At 38.9% G+C, this 19,722-nt stretch overlaps 1 protein-coding gene across 1 annotated transcript in view; it reads right to left on the minus strand.

Annotated features, from left to right (window-relative positions):
* The window catches only part of robo1 (roundabout, axon guidance receptor, homolog 1 (Drosophila)), a 231,674-nt gene extending 212,154 nt beyond the window's left edge, over positions 1 to 19,520 (minus strand). The window contains exon 1 of the mRNA XM_056756264.1: positions 19,460 to 19,520. The gene's annotated coding sequence lies outside the window, so the exon portion shown is untranslated. The remainder of the gene's footprint in view (positions 1 to 19,459) is intronic.
* Between the last annotated feature and the right edge of the window lie 202 nt (positions 19,521 to 19,722).

Raw genomic sequence — 19,722 nt, forward strand, 5'->3', positions numbered from 1 at the left:
TGCATATCCGCACTTATAAACAAAGCCGGCTATCGCACCTGAACTCTCCGCATATCGCTCCAAGGGCGACATTAACTTTCCGCCAGCGTTCTCCGATGGTATATTATCATAAATTGGCTTATTAGTCGCAGGTTATTGAGCCAAGATAGTGTGTAACTCGCTGCATTTGCGTGGGAAATGAATCACGACTTAATGCGCTTTCCAGATTCAAAGATTAATCAGAAGAGACCACCGGCGGATGTGACCACGTTTTTGTGAAGGCTATAAGTAAAGGAATAACGCCACCAAGGATGCGCTGAAGTCCAGAGAGGGTGTGCAGATTCACTATAACAAATGATGGGTCTCAAACGCAGGTCTTTAATGCGCTTGTTCGATTATTAAAACTGATATCACAGCATCGTTGATGAAGAGAGGCTGTGTGAAGCTTTCCTCCAGAATGTGGCTCACAAGAAAAGGCCTGGATAGCTGGATCAGTATAGAAGAGGAGATCCAGGATCAGAGGTCAAGGGTTTTTGCAGTACTCATGGAGTTATTCCCTCGTTTTGGGGTCATTTGCTGTACATAATTCATGTCTAGAGAGGGACTAAGGTGGCTTGGAATAAAAATGACTGCTGGTGAAGCGTGAAAGGAATTTTTAGACAAGTGTAACCTATGCAGACGGTCTACCTTTACATTTATGTTAGCATCTTAATAATAGTTTACATTTAACAAGGGGTGAACAAAAGCAGTACCAAAATGGTATATCAAGTATGATGAGTACATTAAAAAGCCCATACAATCTAACTAAAAGAACTGGAATTGTAATTTAAACAGGAAATCCCCATGTTTCTCATGACCTGTTGTGACGTCACATCTTAGAAAATGAGAATTATGAGAAAGCGAAGGTTGCAGGTGAATAACAGCTTCTTTATGGTTTGTTCCTCTCACTAAACCAGTGGTTCTCAAACTGAAAGCTCCCAGACGACATCAAGTAGGCCGCTGTTTTATGATATTATAGACCACCACTATAGACCACTTCGCAAGATGTAGCACTTAGGGTTTCATTGTTATATTTTAGTATTTTTTTTTATCTTACATATACATATATTGAAATCATAAAAATATTCATTTAACATTTTGATGTTTGACGTTTTGTGACGAGCAGGGTGGGACGAGGGCGTGAGGCAACGGCGCAAGGCCGGTGATGCGAGTGTCAATGAGAATCAGCTGTGCGTTGCACCGGTCTCGCATCTCTCAGGGGTAGCTCGGAAGCATAAAAGGAGGAGCGACAGCAGTGAAGGACGAGAGAGGATCAGGCCTTGATTGTTTGTTACGTTTTATTATGTTTGTGTGGCCGGCAGTCGACCGTGAGCGATCGTTTTGTGCATTGTTTATTTTATTAAAAGTTGTTTAACGTCCGCCGGTTCCTGCCTCCTTCCCATTCCTTGAACATTTTACATTGGTGCCTAAACCCGGGAGGAAGGAGGCGGAAACAATTCCCTCACGCCCCTCATCACGTCCTGCTTGTCACACGTTTGTTGTTACTGTTAAACAGAAACTGAAAAAGGATGTTCTTCTGGACAAGCTTTGTTTCCATAGTGACCGCGAACCAACATATAAAAAATTTATTGTATAAAGTGTTTTAGCATATTTTTGGTATTCATATTCTAAGATCGAGATTGTTTTGTGTCATAAATTTCCTAATAATTAAATAAATTGATAAGGTTTCAGAACCAAACCCTTATGTGACATCAGAGCTGAAATCCAGTTCACAGGTCTTCTCAAAGGTCCAAGAGAAATCTAAGTGTCAAACAACATGTAGAGGAGTAACAGAATTTTGGGAGAATCTATTCCTCTAAGGATTCATTGATATTTTTACACAATCTAACTGCTGATGTGATAACCAAAAATAAAATAAAAACCAAATCCATGATAATGTCATTTCAAAAGCCCAATTCATTTCTTAACAACGATTTCTCAAACGTGTTATTTTAATCAACACAGATCCAAGTGGTTGGGGTAATAAATACGTTAACCCATTACACGATTATTGCTAGACCTGTATTTGCACATCTCATGTTTGAATAAGGCCTTATTGATCTGCTCATTAGAGAACCAAGTGTACATCTGAAGGAAACTTCGTTTCGACGTAATTGCGAAGGCAACCTTTGGACGATCACACCAAATTGATGCACGATGCACGAAACAATCAATTTTAAAAACAGGATTAAAAACGCCATGCCGGATCAATGCACCTCGATTTCCTATATGCAAGAGACACTGCAGCCTACAAAAGATGATCTTTGTTTCTGCTGATGGTGTTAATATCATTATAAGGATTAGGTTGCCAAACAGGATATACAAAAAATGAAAAACAAAGCAAGACCTTTAATGTGTGTCTACTCACCACACAAGACAAAACATTACACTCAACCTTGACAAGCAATGTGTTATACATTACTTTTACGTCTCCATTTATTTCTCCAATGATGAGAGCAAAAAACAACTACACAGACATGAAATGACCCATTGTTTTATAGATATACAATGTATAACCTATGACCTTCTTCCATTTATCAAATCTCTCTCTCTCCCGGACCTTTCAATGAGTGTATTAGATGTGTCCAGAGGCGCCGTCCTGCTTAATGTTCCAGCGGGTTATTTCTCTTTTGCTTTCAATTACGAAGGCAAGCCAGCGACCCAACTCTTTCCCCAACAAGCCGCCACAGACACACATTTCTGTCTCCTACAGCTTGATATAGATAGATGTCCCTCCCCATTGAGTCTAAATCTACATTAGGTCATTTCAATAAGTGCTGGGGCCCCGAGGCACTGGTCAGAAGTCAGAAGCTGGAAGCGCGGGCGGACGCTGGCCTCTATTCATCTTAGTTTGACTCTGGCGTGCTGACACGAGGGGAGACGGATGGGGTTCCGGTTTTGCCAATCTCGGTTGTGTTTGTTATAATACTACATTAAAGGGCTAACAGAGCATGTCAGGAAATATTGAAAGCATCACAGGAGGCGGAGGGCTTTGCTAAAGTATGTCGCGGATGAAAGGAATCTTTTGGTTTAGAAAAATGGAGAGGAGGGGTTGGCAATGATGGCTTCGAGGGAAATGTTGACCACGGGTGTGGCCGTCAACCGTAGTTTTGACAGAATTTTTCTGTTATTTTTGTAAAGATTTTCCACGTAAAATGTTATTTTTACTCTTTTTTTTACAAATTTTGTATGTGTTTTTGAAGCAGGGTAAAAAAAACATCAAAACATCGCAAATTTACAATTAAAATGGGAAAAACTTGGATAAACCTTTCAAGACAGACCAAGAATATGAAAAGATGCAAGGACCACACAAGCAAGAATTTTGAAAAAGACCACAAGCTTCAGAAAGGAAGTAAAAGCAAAAAGAATACTTTAAATCTGGAAAAAAATTTGTATTTGTGGAGTGGACTGTTGTAAAATAGCAGGGATATTAAAGGAGTGTGGTCACAAATAAGGGTGGGGCTTCATTCCCTTGCGACGCCTGGACCGTTTACAGAAGTGCCTCTGAAAAACACCAGGCTGTCTCGGGGGAGACCGGGCAGTAGTAAAATAATAGCATCCCTGCCATAGACTGCTGGGATAGGTGGGATGACGTACGCCGGGGTAATTACAGACAAATGGCAGGATGGCCCCATCAACTCGCTCTAGACAGTGGAACGGCATTAAAAACAACCATTAACAAACAGAAACTGACATCTGTCCAGAACCTCAGGCCAATGAACTATATGACAGACAGCATAACATTCATTAAAATGACAATTTTTTGAGCATGACATGTCATACGCTGTACCATTATATGAGAAAGGGTGACAGACTAAGCTCATATTAGAAGTATCCGAGACCATCAAGCATCTCTTTGCTTGAACCAAAAAGAGACTCAATAACCCACGAATCCTCAGCTGACCTTTAACCCAAACCTTGGTTAATTTCTGATCTCAACTGGTGAAATGAAATGACCCGAGAACAACTTCACAACCGATCACTCATTCGCTATTGACATGCAGCATCAATAACCTAAGGACCTAGTGAATGCTTGGATGTAGATGTCTGCTCTACAATTCACCCTCTTGGCGTTGTGCTCGGTCTTCAAAGCCACAAGTCTTTATCTTCAACATTTAAAAGATTCCTACGTCTTTGTCAATGACACTAGTCAAACCAGAGACCCCGTGAGTAATAACATAAAATCACTTCTAAAAAAGTAAACAACAAAAAAAATGTACAAAGGGATGTAGATGGATATTTTAAAGTCTTTAACAATTACATTATGCAAAAGAGAATAGACAGTCTATAGATAAGTATTGATGGTTGCTACATTCACCCGACAAGTTGAGTGAATGTCTTCCATTTGGGAACAATGTTGGAATGGAGTTGTGGAAAATTGAATTCTGAAATAAATGTGATGTCCATTCAGAATCAAGCGACCCAAAGACATGTTCCCATGTGACTGCGGGCTGTTATTTAAGCAATGCTGACCTTGAAGAGAGTGTTTGTCGAGTGCTTTGGATTTGATGGATGACTTATCGGTTCACACAGTCCACCTGTCACATCAAACTCTATTGTCTCAAATAAAATTGTGATTCACTGCCAGGGCTTTGCTTGCGTGTGACCGCGTGTGCGTGTCTTGCACATGAAGAGTGGCGGACGAATGTAATTTAAGCTGAAGCATCATTGGAAGTCTAATTTTAAAAACGCCAAGCTAGCAGCATAGACTTTTCAGTGCATTTGGGAGCTTAAACTCGCCTGGTGTATAAACAGTCGGCTGGCATCTGAACTGTGAGCTGAAAATGGTATTCGAGCACAACAATGGAGTAAATAATTGAAGGACAACTGACCATCGAAGCCATGTATCCAATGTTGTAAGTCTGGGTAGGAACCTGTTGCCATGCCAACATACTGGAAAATAACAGAACTAGACGCCAATGTCGTTGTGGCACAAACTGGTGCATTGATTAGCCAACGTGTCTCCTGAAACTGGCAGTGAGCTATGACTTGGAAAACACATTGTGTGATTGTAATTCAGTGTAAGTGTTGAGTGGATTGCTATTATGACACTTGCTTGTTATTCCAACTGATGGGGCCAAGAAGTTATTGAATCTATTTATTGTGCTTTTTATTCATTATCAGAGTAACAAAAACATACAAATATTTACAAATAGTGAAATGTACGGTTAGGAATATCAAGAAATACATAACTTTAATAGGTTGTTTACAACCACGTGGTTACGATGACGTGTGCAGCTGGAGGGCAGCAAGTGATTTTCCTCCATAGGAATTCACGATCACAAACCCAAAGTCCCTATGTTTAACAACCTGAACAACGACCAGGTAAGACCAAATTTCTGTCAAACCTTTCTTGTGATAAACACAAGCTTCCGTTAAAAGAACGAGCCCTTTTAAATGGATAAGGTGAAAAATCGAACATTAAGGGTTCCTTCCCCATAGAAGTCCATTAACGTACCAAAAAAACAACCACGGAAAAACAAAATAAATATATTTGTTTATCACTGATATAAAACATAAACATGATAACAGAAAAGTTGTATGTTCTCAGTTTGAACTTCTATGAAGAACAAGCTTAACGTGGGACTATTAATATCCCTGGAATAAGTGCTTGTTCTTTTAACAGTAGCTTGTGTTTATTACAATTAAGGTTTAAATCGGCCATTTCCCCCAATCAGATTTTTTAAACTTTAGTTAGAGTGTAATATTGCTATTATAGCATAAATAATACCTGCAAAAGGATAAAGCTCAAAGATAAATGCCAAGTGAGATGTTGTCTTTAACAGAATTCACTTCTCAAGGACCTTTAGAGAACGGCAGGAATTGACTACAGCCCTCTACTTCACGTGATCACTTGAACACTTCCATCACAGTCCTCAAAGGAAACACTAGGGCTTAAATACACTTGGATAACAAGGAAACAAGAAACTAAAGAAACTAATCAACACGAAAAACTACAAAAGACTACAAACATGTTATGCAAACAGGAAGTTACCTAAATTTCCAAAATACAGAACAGATCACAACAAACGGTTAAAAACGACAGTTGAATTCCTGTGGAGAAAATCACTTGGTGCCCTCTATCGGCACTTCACTCAGTGCCGTGACGTCATGTGCAAACAACCTTTTGACGAGTCTTCGACCATCTGTTACAAATTTCAACAATGAGGAAAAGCAGGACATGGCACCTTCAATACCCATTTACTATGAAACAGATCTTAAATGAAACAGAAAAGACATCGGCCCTACTGACCTCTTGATCATATTTGCTCATGTTTAAGATGAACAAAAACGATATCTAAGATACCTAACATGTCTCTTTTCACGCGGCATAGCGGTGTCTACACCGGATGAGAGCAGTGTGATGCAACAAAAGACGATACAACCTAAACGGTTTCATTGGACGCATGCGCTGGCCTAAAGTTAACCCCTTATGAAAATGTACCATGGTTTTACTACAGTTAAAACCAAAAAGAACATGGTTACTGTAGTAAATCAATGGTTATTACGAAATAACCACGGGTTTTGAAAACCATGCGTTCTGTAAAAACCATAGTAAACGATGGTTACTGTAGTAAAACAATGGTTTACCCATAAGTAATCAATGCATCAAGAAAACATGGTTACTACACTTGTACAAAAAAAAACATGATTCAGTTCTTAAGCTGTGTTTGGTTTAATTGATTAAATTTATATTAATCTTATTTCATATTAATTGTATTCAATTAAGTTCAAACTACTCAGCAGTTATAGATTTTTTGCAGAGGTCTACCGGAAGTTGGCACAAATATCGTTTGTGTATGTTTTTGCCGCTGAAACCATCAATAATAAGTGACGCTGTCCACACTGGTGCCTCGTTCTTCGTGGGTTCTATTGTCTTTCACCGTGTCACACCACTCACATCCGGTAAAAACACGATGTCAGCAACCACCCATAATGCCTTAGAAGGCACCTAGTAACACCCTAGCAACCCCCTAGCTCTTACGGTGTATCATGACAGCACAAAAGAAAAAACTTCTTCTTTAAAAAAAATATTTTCAATGTCACTACATACAGAAACTGCAGACCAAAAAACCCCACTGAAGGTTATTTTAGCAATTAGCTACTGTAAGCACATGAGAAACATTTAACATCATTATGCACAACGAACAAAATAAAAATTCAGAACCGGTTTGTAAATGAACCGTTTATTGTGCCAAAGCTCGGTTATAATAATCTCATTATAGAGATCATCATTTTTATGGTAAAACTGATATTTTTATGCCTTCTGAGAGAATGAGAGCTGCCACAGAGTCTGTGCCTGACTGGGGAATGAGAGAAGCTCCTACAGAAGTGACCGAAGAGAAGACCCCATCCCTCCGCACCCCTCTCTCTCTTTCTCTAGAGACCCAGATGAAAAGTGCTGGCTCAACTTCACATGGGCCACAGGAAAGTCCTGACTTAAAAAGCACATTTAAGAACCGGTGAAGATGAAAAACATCCCAATTATCTCACCGCCCCCCTGCTGAGTCCCAAGCTGTTTTATGACATTAAAACCCGCTAAATTATGAAACACTGCACTGCTGAGGATACAAACGAAAAACAACCTGTCTTTTATCTGGAATCATTAGTATTTGTAGGATGTCCGTTGATGGCGTTATAATATCCCCAATACTTAGCGTGATGACAGTGTAGTCACATTTCTAGCGGTGATGCTGTAGGGTGTAAAAAACACAAGCGGCTAATGACTACCAGCTTAGAGATTTCATGCGATTACAATGAATATTTTGTTTAAGAACGACGTGAGACAAAAGAGCTCATGAGCATTAAATTATTCTTAGTGAATTATACGCTGAAATATTCATTAAAAAGTGCTAAAATAACAACAAGTGACATACAAAAACTACAGTTTCATTTTGGGTTTTGGTCAATAGAATTACTCAATGATTTAAAGTATTTTCTCATCCTGATTCTGTCCCAAACTGCAAGCTGTTATTTTCGCAGTGGTATGCAAAAGAGGAAATATCAAAGCAGCTCTTTTTATTGAAAGCCTAAAGTGACCTATATACTGTATGTCTGCAAGTAAAATCGGTCCATAGAACAAGTGTGCTACATATGAGGTTATTGCTATGAAAGGCCAAAAGCAGTTTCAAAGTGAAAGAATGTAAACTTCTTATGTCCCCTTGTCTAACAATATTCTACGGTTGAAGAGTCTAGTCGACGGAACACACAGAGTTTCAGGCCAGGAGACAAAGTTTGACACAGACACAAGTGCTTGTTCAATCAGAGTCCAATGTTTATTGTTTAAGGACTAATACTTATAATTTTGTCTTAGGAGGCGTCATATAAAACCACCAAAACAGTGGAAAATCACCAGACTTTCTGTTTAGTCTTTCCTCCTGAACAATCAGATATGATTACATATTCATTATTACAATAACAGAACAATCGTCCATAGGCATCATTAGGAACCTTGATATGGAGAACAACAGATACTTATATCAACATAAGACAGCATGACATGATAGAACTTCCAACGAGGTTAAACAACAAGAATGAAAGGCACATCTTATATGAATAGAAGCTAATATTAATAGGAATTAATAGGAATGAATACATATGATACATGAACTTTGTATTAAACACAGATGCAATATTTGTAGAGGACAGGACGAAATCCAGATTCTCACACAAAGGGAATTTTTCTTTATTTATTCACCTGTATATAAACATACTTGGTAACAAAAGCATCTGCCAAATGCACAAAAATGTAAAATGTAAATGATCTTTCTTCTGTGAAACACAAAAGAAGATATTTTGAGAAATGTCTTTTGAGGTTTTGTGCCCATCCAGTGGAAGACTATGGGGGCCAATGTTGTTTGCTTACCAACGTTCTGCAAAATATATTTTGGTTTCACATAACAAACAAAGTCATACAGGTTTGGAAAAGATATCAAGACCTTCCTCTCATTTTTCTTTCCTTCTTTTTCCCATTTCATTGTCTATCGTGTAATTTATCAGTATCATTACAATGATCAATGAAGTAATGTTTGGCTTGTATTGTCTTGACAGAACATGTGGCTGAATCTTCTCCATGTCATTGCGAGGGCTACGATCTGTCACGTCTTCCCACCAGATTACACAAATACACAAGGGTCAAGTCTCCAGGTCTGTCATGTCACACTCACATGGGGCTTCCTGCAGACTGCGGCACAACATGGGAAACAATTCAGCCAAACCTACCCAGAGGACATCTGATCACATCCACATGCGCAACAAATAATCTATCTCCACAATTCCCCGAAGACGGACTGACAGAGAGATACAGAAAGAGAAGGAGAGATTTATTAATAGCCATGGGCTATTCAGGCTTGGGTTGTTAAACGATAAGTCCATCGATAAGCAGTCATTTCCAGTGAACTGAAGATATATTGTACACCACATTCAGACAGTGCTTTTGTGGGACTACAAAATTTCCATCTCCGCTTTAAAATCCATAGACGCTGTGCGATATTTAACCTCCACGGTCCAGGCCAGACGGTATCGGGGCATCCCCATAGGCTGCAGCATTCAGGGTAAAATCCAATTTCAGTGATAAGCTTCAGGTTTGCCAGGGCTGAAGTTGTGTTCCTTTTTGGACCGTAAGCATTTTTATCAAAGAAATGTGCAACAGAGACGCGCCCGTAGCAGCATGGGGCATGACGGCCGTGTGGGCGTGGCATGCAGGAGCTGGCAGCTGTAGAATGATGATACAATTCAAGTTCACGCTCATTCCACCAAGAAGCATCATCTGCTTTCCCTCAACCGCTTGACCCTTCATAGCAGCCAAATAAAAACCCTAACCATTGGAGAACCACCTTATGGGCAGGAAAAAGCGGATTACTATAGACCTGAGATAAGTGTCAATTTGACAATTTCCATCCATCGTTGTTCTTTGAAGAACATTTGACTAAATTATTTTTTAAAGGACAGTTCACACAAAAAAAGAAAATTCTAATCTGTATTAATTTCTTTGTTCTGAAGAAAGCAGAGAAAGACATTTGAAAGCATGCTTGTAATCAAACAGTCATTGTCCACCATTGACTGCCATTGTAGGAAAATGTTCTTATTAATTTAATTTTCTGTTATTTTCTGTTGTAATTTTCTGTTAAACACACACTTTTGACTTCCATTGTCATCTCTCATACTATGGTAGTCAATGGTGCCCAAGAACTGTTTGGTGACAAGCATTCTTCCAAATATCTTTCTCTGTGTTCATCAGAGCAAAGAAATGTATAAAGATTTGGAACAACTCGAGTAAATGAAGAAAGAAACGAACTTTTTTGCAGCATTTCTATGGTTAAGAGTGTATGCATTGGTATTAAATAGAGATCCTTCTTAACAGCTTGCACTTTTCTGGAATGGCTTCCACTACATGTTGGAACATTCAGACAAAAGAGCATCGGTGAGGTCAAGCACTGATGTTGGGTGATGGGGTCTGGCTCGCAGTCTGCATTCCAAATCATCCCAAATGTGCTCAGTGGGGTTCAAGTTTGGGCTTTGTGCAGGCTGGTCAAATTCTAGCACAATAGACTCGCATTACGGTGTTATCATGCTAGAACAGAAAAGGTTGGAAGCAAAATGAAAGCGTTTTCATCATTAACTCACCCTGATGTCATCCCAAATCTGTATGATTTACTTCTCTCTGCAGAACACAAAAGACACCTTAAAAAACGTTGGCGAACAAACAACAGTTCCCATTTACATCCATTGTGTGGACACAAAAGAGACATTTCTCAAAATATCATCTTTTGTGTTCCACAGAAGAAAAACTCACATACAGGGTGGGTAAACTATCTACCTTTATAGGGCCTAGCCAAAGCTGTCAATTAGGTTTGTGTTCTGTCCACATACCTTTGTGCCATTTAATTTGTCACATTATGAAATCATCTCTCCAAACACCACCAGCCAAGCACCAGTCTTTGTCACGCAACCATTTTACACAGAAGGAAAAGTAAAAGGACGAAAGATGGGATGGCAATCAAGCTACATTGGCTCCTGTCCAGGACTGTCTATCTAGTAATGCTGTTTGAAAATTGGCATGCCGGTGAGCAACCCAGTGAGGTGAATCCCATGACATTAGGGAGGTCACGCATGGGTCCAGCCACCTAAAGAGTCACGACACAAGCAAGAAATAGAGTATTTTACAGACCACTGGTCCACCTGCCTTCTTCAGAACTCTCAAATTCAGTTTTTAATCGAAATCCAAGAGCAATATACTGGACCTAAAACTAGTCACACTTTAGTGGTCTGCCACAGTACCCCCGGAGAGGGACCGGTTGGTGTTTTAAAAAAGGCCGGCAAAAAAAGAACTCATCAATCGAAAAGTGTGCTGGAACGCTGAATTTTAAATTACAGCACCTGGCTGGATAACAACACTAAATGAGATCAAACTGACAGCCGCGAATACCTCAGAGACTGCCCGTCTTTTGTGGTTCACATGCACACACGTGCAAATGTCACGAGAGGCCCAGGAATCACTTGGGTGGCATCTGTTCCTCTGTCAAGCGTGAATTGTTCCACACTTTTGCAAAGAAAATGAAATGTTTATCCTCGCTTTCATGCACTGTGATCATAAAATATAGATACACAATGAAAAAGCTCAGCACCTCCCCGCTATCTAATTGATGCGTGATTACATGTACAATGAACTGTACCGGGTCATGCTTTTGTCATTTGAAAAAAATCTGCTTTATTGAAAGACTGCAATGAGTTGATTTCTCTTGGGCACAGCGCGGCACGGCACAAAAGACTATATTACAATTGCTGGATTAAACAAACGCGGCACGTTGAGAGCGATGATTAATTCATGGAAGTATTCTCAGTTTCCTACATTTATGAAGGACATTACCCGTTAAAGATACATTTACGTATTCCAAGCACACCTGGCTCCTCTTTGAAACTTTCAGCACCGGAGTCAGGGGACAGCTCCCACAGCAATGCAATGAGAAGTGCTCTCGTGTTCTGTCTGAGAGACCCTAAAGCCTTTTTAAAAGCTCAAAAAAAACATTTTAACATTAGGTTGATATTTTAGAATTGAATGCAAGATAGCTTAAAAAAACAAGTTTCAATTTAATACCATTGGTCTCACTGATGCGATGAATTTTCTCATGCAAGGATCGCTCCTATATTTTCTCCTAAGAAAGCCTAGAAGGACACTATAGGGTTGCTCGGCTGCCACCCTGGCTAACCCCTTTGAAGGACCTCTAGGCATCTAAAAGAAATTCACACATATCCTATTTATGCTCAAAAAACACAAGCTGAGTCAAGTGCCTTACAGTTGTGTGAGAATCTCGCTCTTTGTTCCTAGTAACTTCCTGCCATTGCAAGCTGTAAGTCCATCGAGCACAAAAACTGAATATCAGAGACCCTTTTAAAAGGTGCCTTGAGGTTCTTTATGGGAAAGCCTGAATGGAGCCTTAAGATACTTTCAACCCCCCCTGTGCTCCAAGAATCTCCAAATGCCTTATATTAGCACAAACAATCCCACTATACATTACCTATAAAGTTTACTGTAGCACTAACATACAGCCTTATCTGTACATTTGAATTTGTTTTATTTAACAAAAATGTGTGTTATGATGGATAATCACCATGTACATGCTTACTTTGTTATGAAACAGTGGAATAAAGCTTCAACGGTGTGCATGCAGTGGCATTCACTTAGAGGAACATATCTGAGATAAAGTATTTCCGAGAAAGCCATCCTCGACAGAACGTCAGAGTTAAACGACTAATGGTCAATAAGCACAATGACTGTACGCTGTTTCAGCACTCCATTCTGCCCAATGCAAGTCTAAGCACAATTCTGATCTCATTGCCAGTGTGATCTTCCCCTTCACGTTCACTGCAGAAGGAGCTGACTTTCAAACAGACTGCTCTCAACTCAAACCACTGCCACCTCTGTGTGCGATGATACGATATCACTGTCAAAGTTAGACATGCGCATTTTCACATTCATGACAAAATCACAGTTAATAGTTAGTTTTAAGCCCTATTCATCAGATGCATATCTGTTCTGTTCAAGTAAAATAGATCAACCAGTTGTACAACGTTTTGAAAGGCAATCTCATTTTCTTCTCAAACAAAAAAGCATTACCTCACATAGTTAAGATTATATTATGCCAACAAATGATTTACATTAGGTAGAAGGAGCTTTTTAGCATAAAAACAGTAACAACAGTGGACCAGATACTGAGCATACGCATACAAATGGTATAAATGCAGTATAAAACTAAGACCTTTTATAAATGCTTTAATACAGATTAAATCACACAGCTGATACAGTAGTAATCTTAAAGTGCATGGCACAATATTCTAGTCTCTATTGCTTGCAATACGCTTCCAGCAGAAGTTCCCCCAAGCGCAAAGCTCTTCATCTTGATTAGAGACTTTAAATTAAAGTCGGGTCCCGAAACCCAAAATCCATCTAAAAGTGCCGGTTGTTTGGACAGCTTTCAGCTCAGAAGCTTTATTTCAATAATAAATGAAGAACGAATGTCTTACCCACTTCTCCTGTTCACAGATGACGCTTGATAAATTCCCAGAACAGAAGTGGAACTACTCTTCCATCTCTCCGCAGAAACGTGCGTAACTTTCCACGGGATTTCAGCACTTGGGGATGCAGATGCGCTGGAAAACGCAGGTGAGCTTTGGGGCAGTGCTCGGACAGTCGCACAAAAGAGGCGAGAGTGCGTTCACCGGAGTCTACCGGTGTGGATAGTGTCTCTTACCGCAATCTCACGCGCTGCAGATGCGGTGCTTGTGCGATAACGAATACAAATCGCTCCATGCGAGATGCACTCGGCGGCGCGGCGGCGCGCTGCTTCCCAGGGTCCTAAAGCTGAGACGCAGCAGCACTCGCCTTAAATGAGTTATGCTGGCAGGTCGAGAAATGTAAATTTTACAGAATCTGTCCATCTTCTGTCTTGCTGCACCTATGTTCATTTTTTGTTTGAGAGCTGGTCTTTATACTTCAGCAATGTTAAAGTTTAAGCTACAAAACGTTTCCATAATCTTATAAAACAGGGGTGTCCAAAGTCAGTCCTGGAGGGCCTGTGTCCTGTAAAGTTTAGCTTCAACCCTAATCAAACACACCTGAACACCTAATCAAGGTCTCACAAAGCAGACTTCCAAACAGGTGTGTTGAACCAAGTTGGAGCTAAACTCTGCAGGACTGTGGCCCTCAAGGACCGACATCGGACACCCCTGTTATAAACAATATCCAGTTTATAATTATAATCAACACCCTCTAATTTATTTTGTATGTGTCTTTTTTATTTCCCTGTTGTATGTCATTTTACATATCTTTATTATGTTTCTATGTCGTTTTCCTCCATCAACAGTGCATTTATATGAAAAGTGCTATAGAAATAAAAGTAAAAAAACCTAATCAATCTAGTTTTATATAACTTCAGCCTTAAAGTGGGTTGTTTTTTGATTTCCCACATACACTTAAAACATTTAAGACTTAATTGTAATATAATTTTCCTTTATTTAATAACAATGAACATGGCAAAACAAATGGGGAACACAGGCTGAAGTGTTACAAAAAGCAAATTTTGATGACCTATGCTAGTACTTGAAGAGCTATCAGCGTCAAAAGGTTGTTATTTCTTTATTTTCTTTATTTTTTTTCTTTTCCTTTATTGCTATTCATGATTATACACTTAATGTGAAAACTATTTCTTACATATTATAATTGCTAATATGTATGCCTTTGTGAAGCTTAATTAATTACTTTTTGTTTGTAAACTTGTTTCTATGGTACTGATAAAAAAATAAAAATAATTAAAAAAGCGTCTAAAGGTTGACAGAAAAAAACTATGGGCCAAATTGCTCTTTCCATTTAAGTATACTAAGGATTAAACCGTAGCCTATACTTGTTAGTTGTAAAACTTCATTTTAAGTTACTTCGCACTGTTGTAAGCACGTCTCAAGTCAAACAGGCTCATTGACAAAAAACAACCTGCGTACAGGCTACCTTAAACACCTCCACATCTGTTATCAACATCAATAAATTATTTCGCAATGGAATTTACAACAAAATAGCCAAAAATAGACATTTAGTCACGAGACCGATGCGAACCAATGAGAAGTTATAGACGTGACGCCATATTTGATGTTAGCAGGAACGCGATGGTTGTCGTTTCCATCCATTCATTCAGTTTCCAAATACATTTGGAATGTCATGAGGGTGAGTAAATGATAAGATGCTTTATTTTAGTCATGTTGCTCGGCAACGGTAAACAGGGTACACTGTCCAAAAAATGAGTCAACATAAAAAAAAACGAGGTAACCTGATGCAGAAAGACTTTTCTGTTAGCTCAACATACATAATTTAGTTTTCAAAGTATTGATACTTTGTTAAGCCAACTTAAATTTGTTTGTCTATGTAATGCTGATTGTCTTACTTTTCTAATAAAGATATTATTGTCACACCAATTACTTTTGTTCAGGCAATTAATATATTTCTGTTGTGTGGGTGAAGAATGTTAAGTTAGCCAAATGAAATATTCCAAGTACTGTTAAATATACAAATAAACAAATGTATTTGTCTTTTACTACCATTGTAAATATTCCCTACCTCAGACAGACCCAAACTTTGATCATATAACTGTTCAAGCAGTTTGTGTAGAGTGTTTATATATTCACTTTGCCGTTGTGTCATGCACTTACACCTCAACATTGAACACACAAATATCAGCCTTGGTAACCATCAAAAACTATCATTCACTAAAAGAACTCTAAACTCAACAGATAACCAACAGTAACAACGAACTGAAGAACAAAGAACTAAAACACTTATCTTTAAAATAAACTTTCAAACTCTTATGCTTGTTCAGAATACACAGTTTTGTAAGTTGGACTAGCTTTCTGACCTATTTTGGCCCACAACTTGAGAAACTAGGTCCAGTCAACAAGTTTAACTTAGTAAATTAATAAAAATGTAAAATGTTAGGTGTTCAAAATCTGTTTGGTCTATTTTCAAGTCTTTATCAATTTGCGAATATGTGTTTCTTGGAATCCATAGTTTATTTCTTATAACTAAAGAACTGCAGACACATGCATGAATTCAGGGGGTGTTTTCAAATGCTCTTGTTTCTTGAGGTGGGTGTGAAGTGTTAATAATCACACAAAAGTAAATGCCAAAATCTGAAGGTTTGTTTCACCAAACATTATGTGAATAGACACTGAGGTTAACAACATTGTCTGTCAATAATATATCTAAAACATTATTTGAATGCACACTTTAGGTATTTTATGCTTGTGAACCATGTTTTGATTTGTCTTTTATTATAATATAATGTAGTAACCCTGTACCTGAACAGACTATAAAAACACAAAGAACTTTACATGTCAATCAAATGACTCTTCTCTAAGTGGGCTGTTCTTGGCCAGACCTTCTGCGAACCCATTTTTAGATGCTTGGCATTTAGATATACTGACACATGGGCTTGTCATACATTGGCAGGACCATGCGATCCACACAGAATTAAGCAGACCTTTGTGCTCCTTCCACCCACGCTATACATTTACCAGGGCTGACCACTGTAGTAGTGGGGTCACGTCTAAGGGGGCCGCAAGAGTCGCCCGTCATTTCCAATCCCCCTCCACTCACCTCATCTGACAATATAGAGAGACACTCCATCCCGGCGAATGTTTGGCGACCCCAAAGGCAGGTCAGTCTGCTAGCGTTCTCCCTTCATCAGTGATTAAAACCTTCAGCAGAAGCGCCCTGAGCTTCTCGGAGTCCTTCAATTTTGAGTTTCTCATATCAGGCAGCTGTAACTACATTAGTGAGTAATTACTTTCAAGGTCTCTGTGTTTTCACGTTGTCAAGCCACAATGATGGATGAGTTTGAATATCAGTTAAACTGTCTCGCATGACAAAATTCTCCTGAAATTTGATGAACCTAATACAGTCTTCCAGGAAAACTACAAAAATGCCAATAATTCTGGTAGTCATCGTGGCAGACATCATGAAAGATTGCAGTCGAAATTATGTTTTTGCAAGTATTAGATAAAAGTTTTTGATGTCTTTTTTCCTATGAGGAGACAAGTGTTATTTAAGGACAAAATCCATATAAAACAAAGATTTTTATATCATTATTATTTCATTTCATTATTGAATTTTATTTTGTAGTTCTCGTGTACATTTTTGTTTCATCTTTAGCAATTATGCACTTTTAGGATTTTAATAATAATAGTAACAATAATAACGACAGCAATAAAAATAACAAAATATATTTTTTTTTTTTAGTTTTGGGGTCATTTTTATTTCAGTTGGAATTTTGTTTAGTCAGTTTTTCATTTACAGCTTTCCTGTAGCTCAGTGGTAAGAGCTGTTAACAACGCAAGGTTGTGGGTTCGATTCCAGGGGATTGCAAATAACTATGTAAAATGTGTAGGATAAATCAATGTAAGTTGCTTTTGATGAAAGCGTCTGCCAAATGCCTTAATGTAAATGTACATTTATTTCCAGTTTATAATTTTAGGGCCTCAACTTATTATTGTAATTTTTTTCCCAAAAAAATCTGATTAAGTCACATATTAAGGCCTGTATTTTATTCAATTTCAATTAACAGAAATGTCTTATTAGTTTTAGTTAAAAATAATAACCCTGATGTTAAAAATCAAACAATTCGCAGACCAGCGGGCGGGTGTACAATACTAGACAACTAACAAGTCAACAGTGGTCCGGAGGGTCCTAATATGATTTTCTCATTCTGTACATTTCTTGATACGTTATTTTTTCTAACTACTATGCTACATGTTTTCCTTTGCAAAAAATCGAAGGCAAACATTCTGGCTTCATGCTGTTGGTTAGACAGCTGGGTAGTGGGAGAGGGTGAGACGGCTAAGTTATCACTGCAGATGACTCAACAGGCTTCCATCCGAGAACATAAGTGGAGATGATTTCCAAGGTCTTGATCCACTACAACCTGCACACAAGCTATCGATGTGTTCAATGTGTTTATTCTTTTAAGGTCCAAAAAAGTAACCTTAAAGAGTCTATATAAGCATGTCAACTTGGCTGCCTGTAAATTCAGATTTTTGCAACAATCTCTTGAGTTTTCTGGAACCATAAGGCGACACATGCAGGAGGTTGATTCTTGGATTTAAACAGATGGGCCCAGTTGAGTTGACTTCAATCAAAATCAAGAATCTCCTCCATCTGGGCTCTCAAGACATTTTGAAGATAAAGAGAAGTATGATTATTTCAAGCTTTTCTTTCATACCTCACCTCTGCCAGCTGGAGATGGAGACTGTGGTATTAAATTGAAATATTGAATTTAAGGCAAGAAAATCCTAAGACAAACATCGAAGTGCTTGACTCAGAATGACTGGATGTCGAGAGGTTGTGTTTTCCTATTCATGTTCAGAATCCTCTTGAATTGTATTTGCATATTGAACTTGAACTTGAACTGCTCTGTCTTTTCTTTTAGATTCTTGCTCATGTGCATTTGCTTAAAGGTCTGAACACTGACACGGTCTCATTAAAACTCACATCATGAGTTCACACTACCTTATGGTTCACTGAAAAGCACCTTACACGGCACCATAATAGCCTCCTTCTCTCTCTCTTGCTGGAATTTTGATCCATACGCCGATTCAGTAAATCCCACTTGTGGAGCCACTGTGGTTAAACGAAAATTAGAAAGAAGCAGGTGAAAGAATGTCACACCTTAACAATTTAACTGGCTTCTCTTGTCTTTTTTTGGTGTTCTATGGTATTTTTAACTTCTCTTTTAGAGCTCAGGAAATATAGATAGATGGATGGATAGATAGATAGATGGATCGATATATATACAGTATATAGATGGATGGATGGTTAGATGGATGTATAGATGGAAGGATGGATAGATAGATGGAAGGATGGATAGATAGATGGAAGGATGGATAGATAGATAGACAGACAGACAGACAGACAGACAGATAGATGAATGGATGGATGGATGGATGGATGGATGGATGGATGGAAGAAATAAATGGATGGATGGATGGATGGATAGATGGATAGATAGATAGTATTGTATTGCACACTAAACAGTCATCTGTGTTGTGTATACGCGTCCTGAATGTTAACCAAGCCGGTGGCTGATTTTAATTTACTCTAAATAAACTTTGCAATCACTACACTGACATAAAAGCTTTAGTGGAGAGGCCAGCTTCGACCCGACCCCGGCACACCCCGAACCCAATCAGTCCTGTATTAACACATACAGCCTCTCCAAAATCACCAGCGCATGGTTCTGCTTTGATTCTCTAACATCATTAGACGGCAGACGGACTAACTCGTGTCGGCAGTTCCGAGCGAGTCAATCCTGGCTCTTCAAAGAACTGCATTAGCTTTGAGCTCCTCTACAGCACAACAAAAGCAATCGAGAAATGGTGGGCGCGTGAAAGAAAACTGGCTCACCTGGGACCGAGCTCGCGGGAGTCCGCCGTCCCCATTTCCCCGGTTAATAGCTTTTGGTATTGGAAGTTAATTCTGTGGTGGAATTAAATTATAGAACATGTCAAAACAAATTAACGTCCAGCGGCGAGCAGGTGCTTTGTTGACTAGCTGAGGGAATTTGTAATCTAGTGTAGGAGCCTAAAATGTTTAGTATTGTGGTCCTCTGGACGATGCTAATACTTGGGGTTTGTCCTCGGGTTGCGGTTTCCGGTTCCTGATTGCAT

The sequence above is a fragment of the Triplophysa dalaica genome, chromosome 9 (genome assembly GCF_015846415.1).
Source record: "Triplophysa dalaica isolate WHDGS20190420 chromosome 9, ASM1584641v1, whole genome shotgun sequence".
NCBI classification, from domain to species: Eukaryota; Metazoa; Chordata; class Actinopteri; order Cypriniformes; family Nemacheilidae; genus Triplophysa; species Triplophysa dalaica.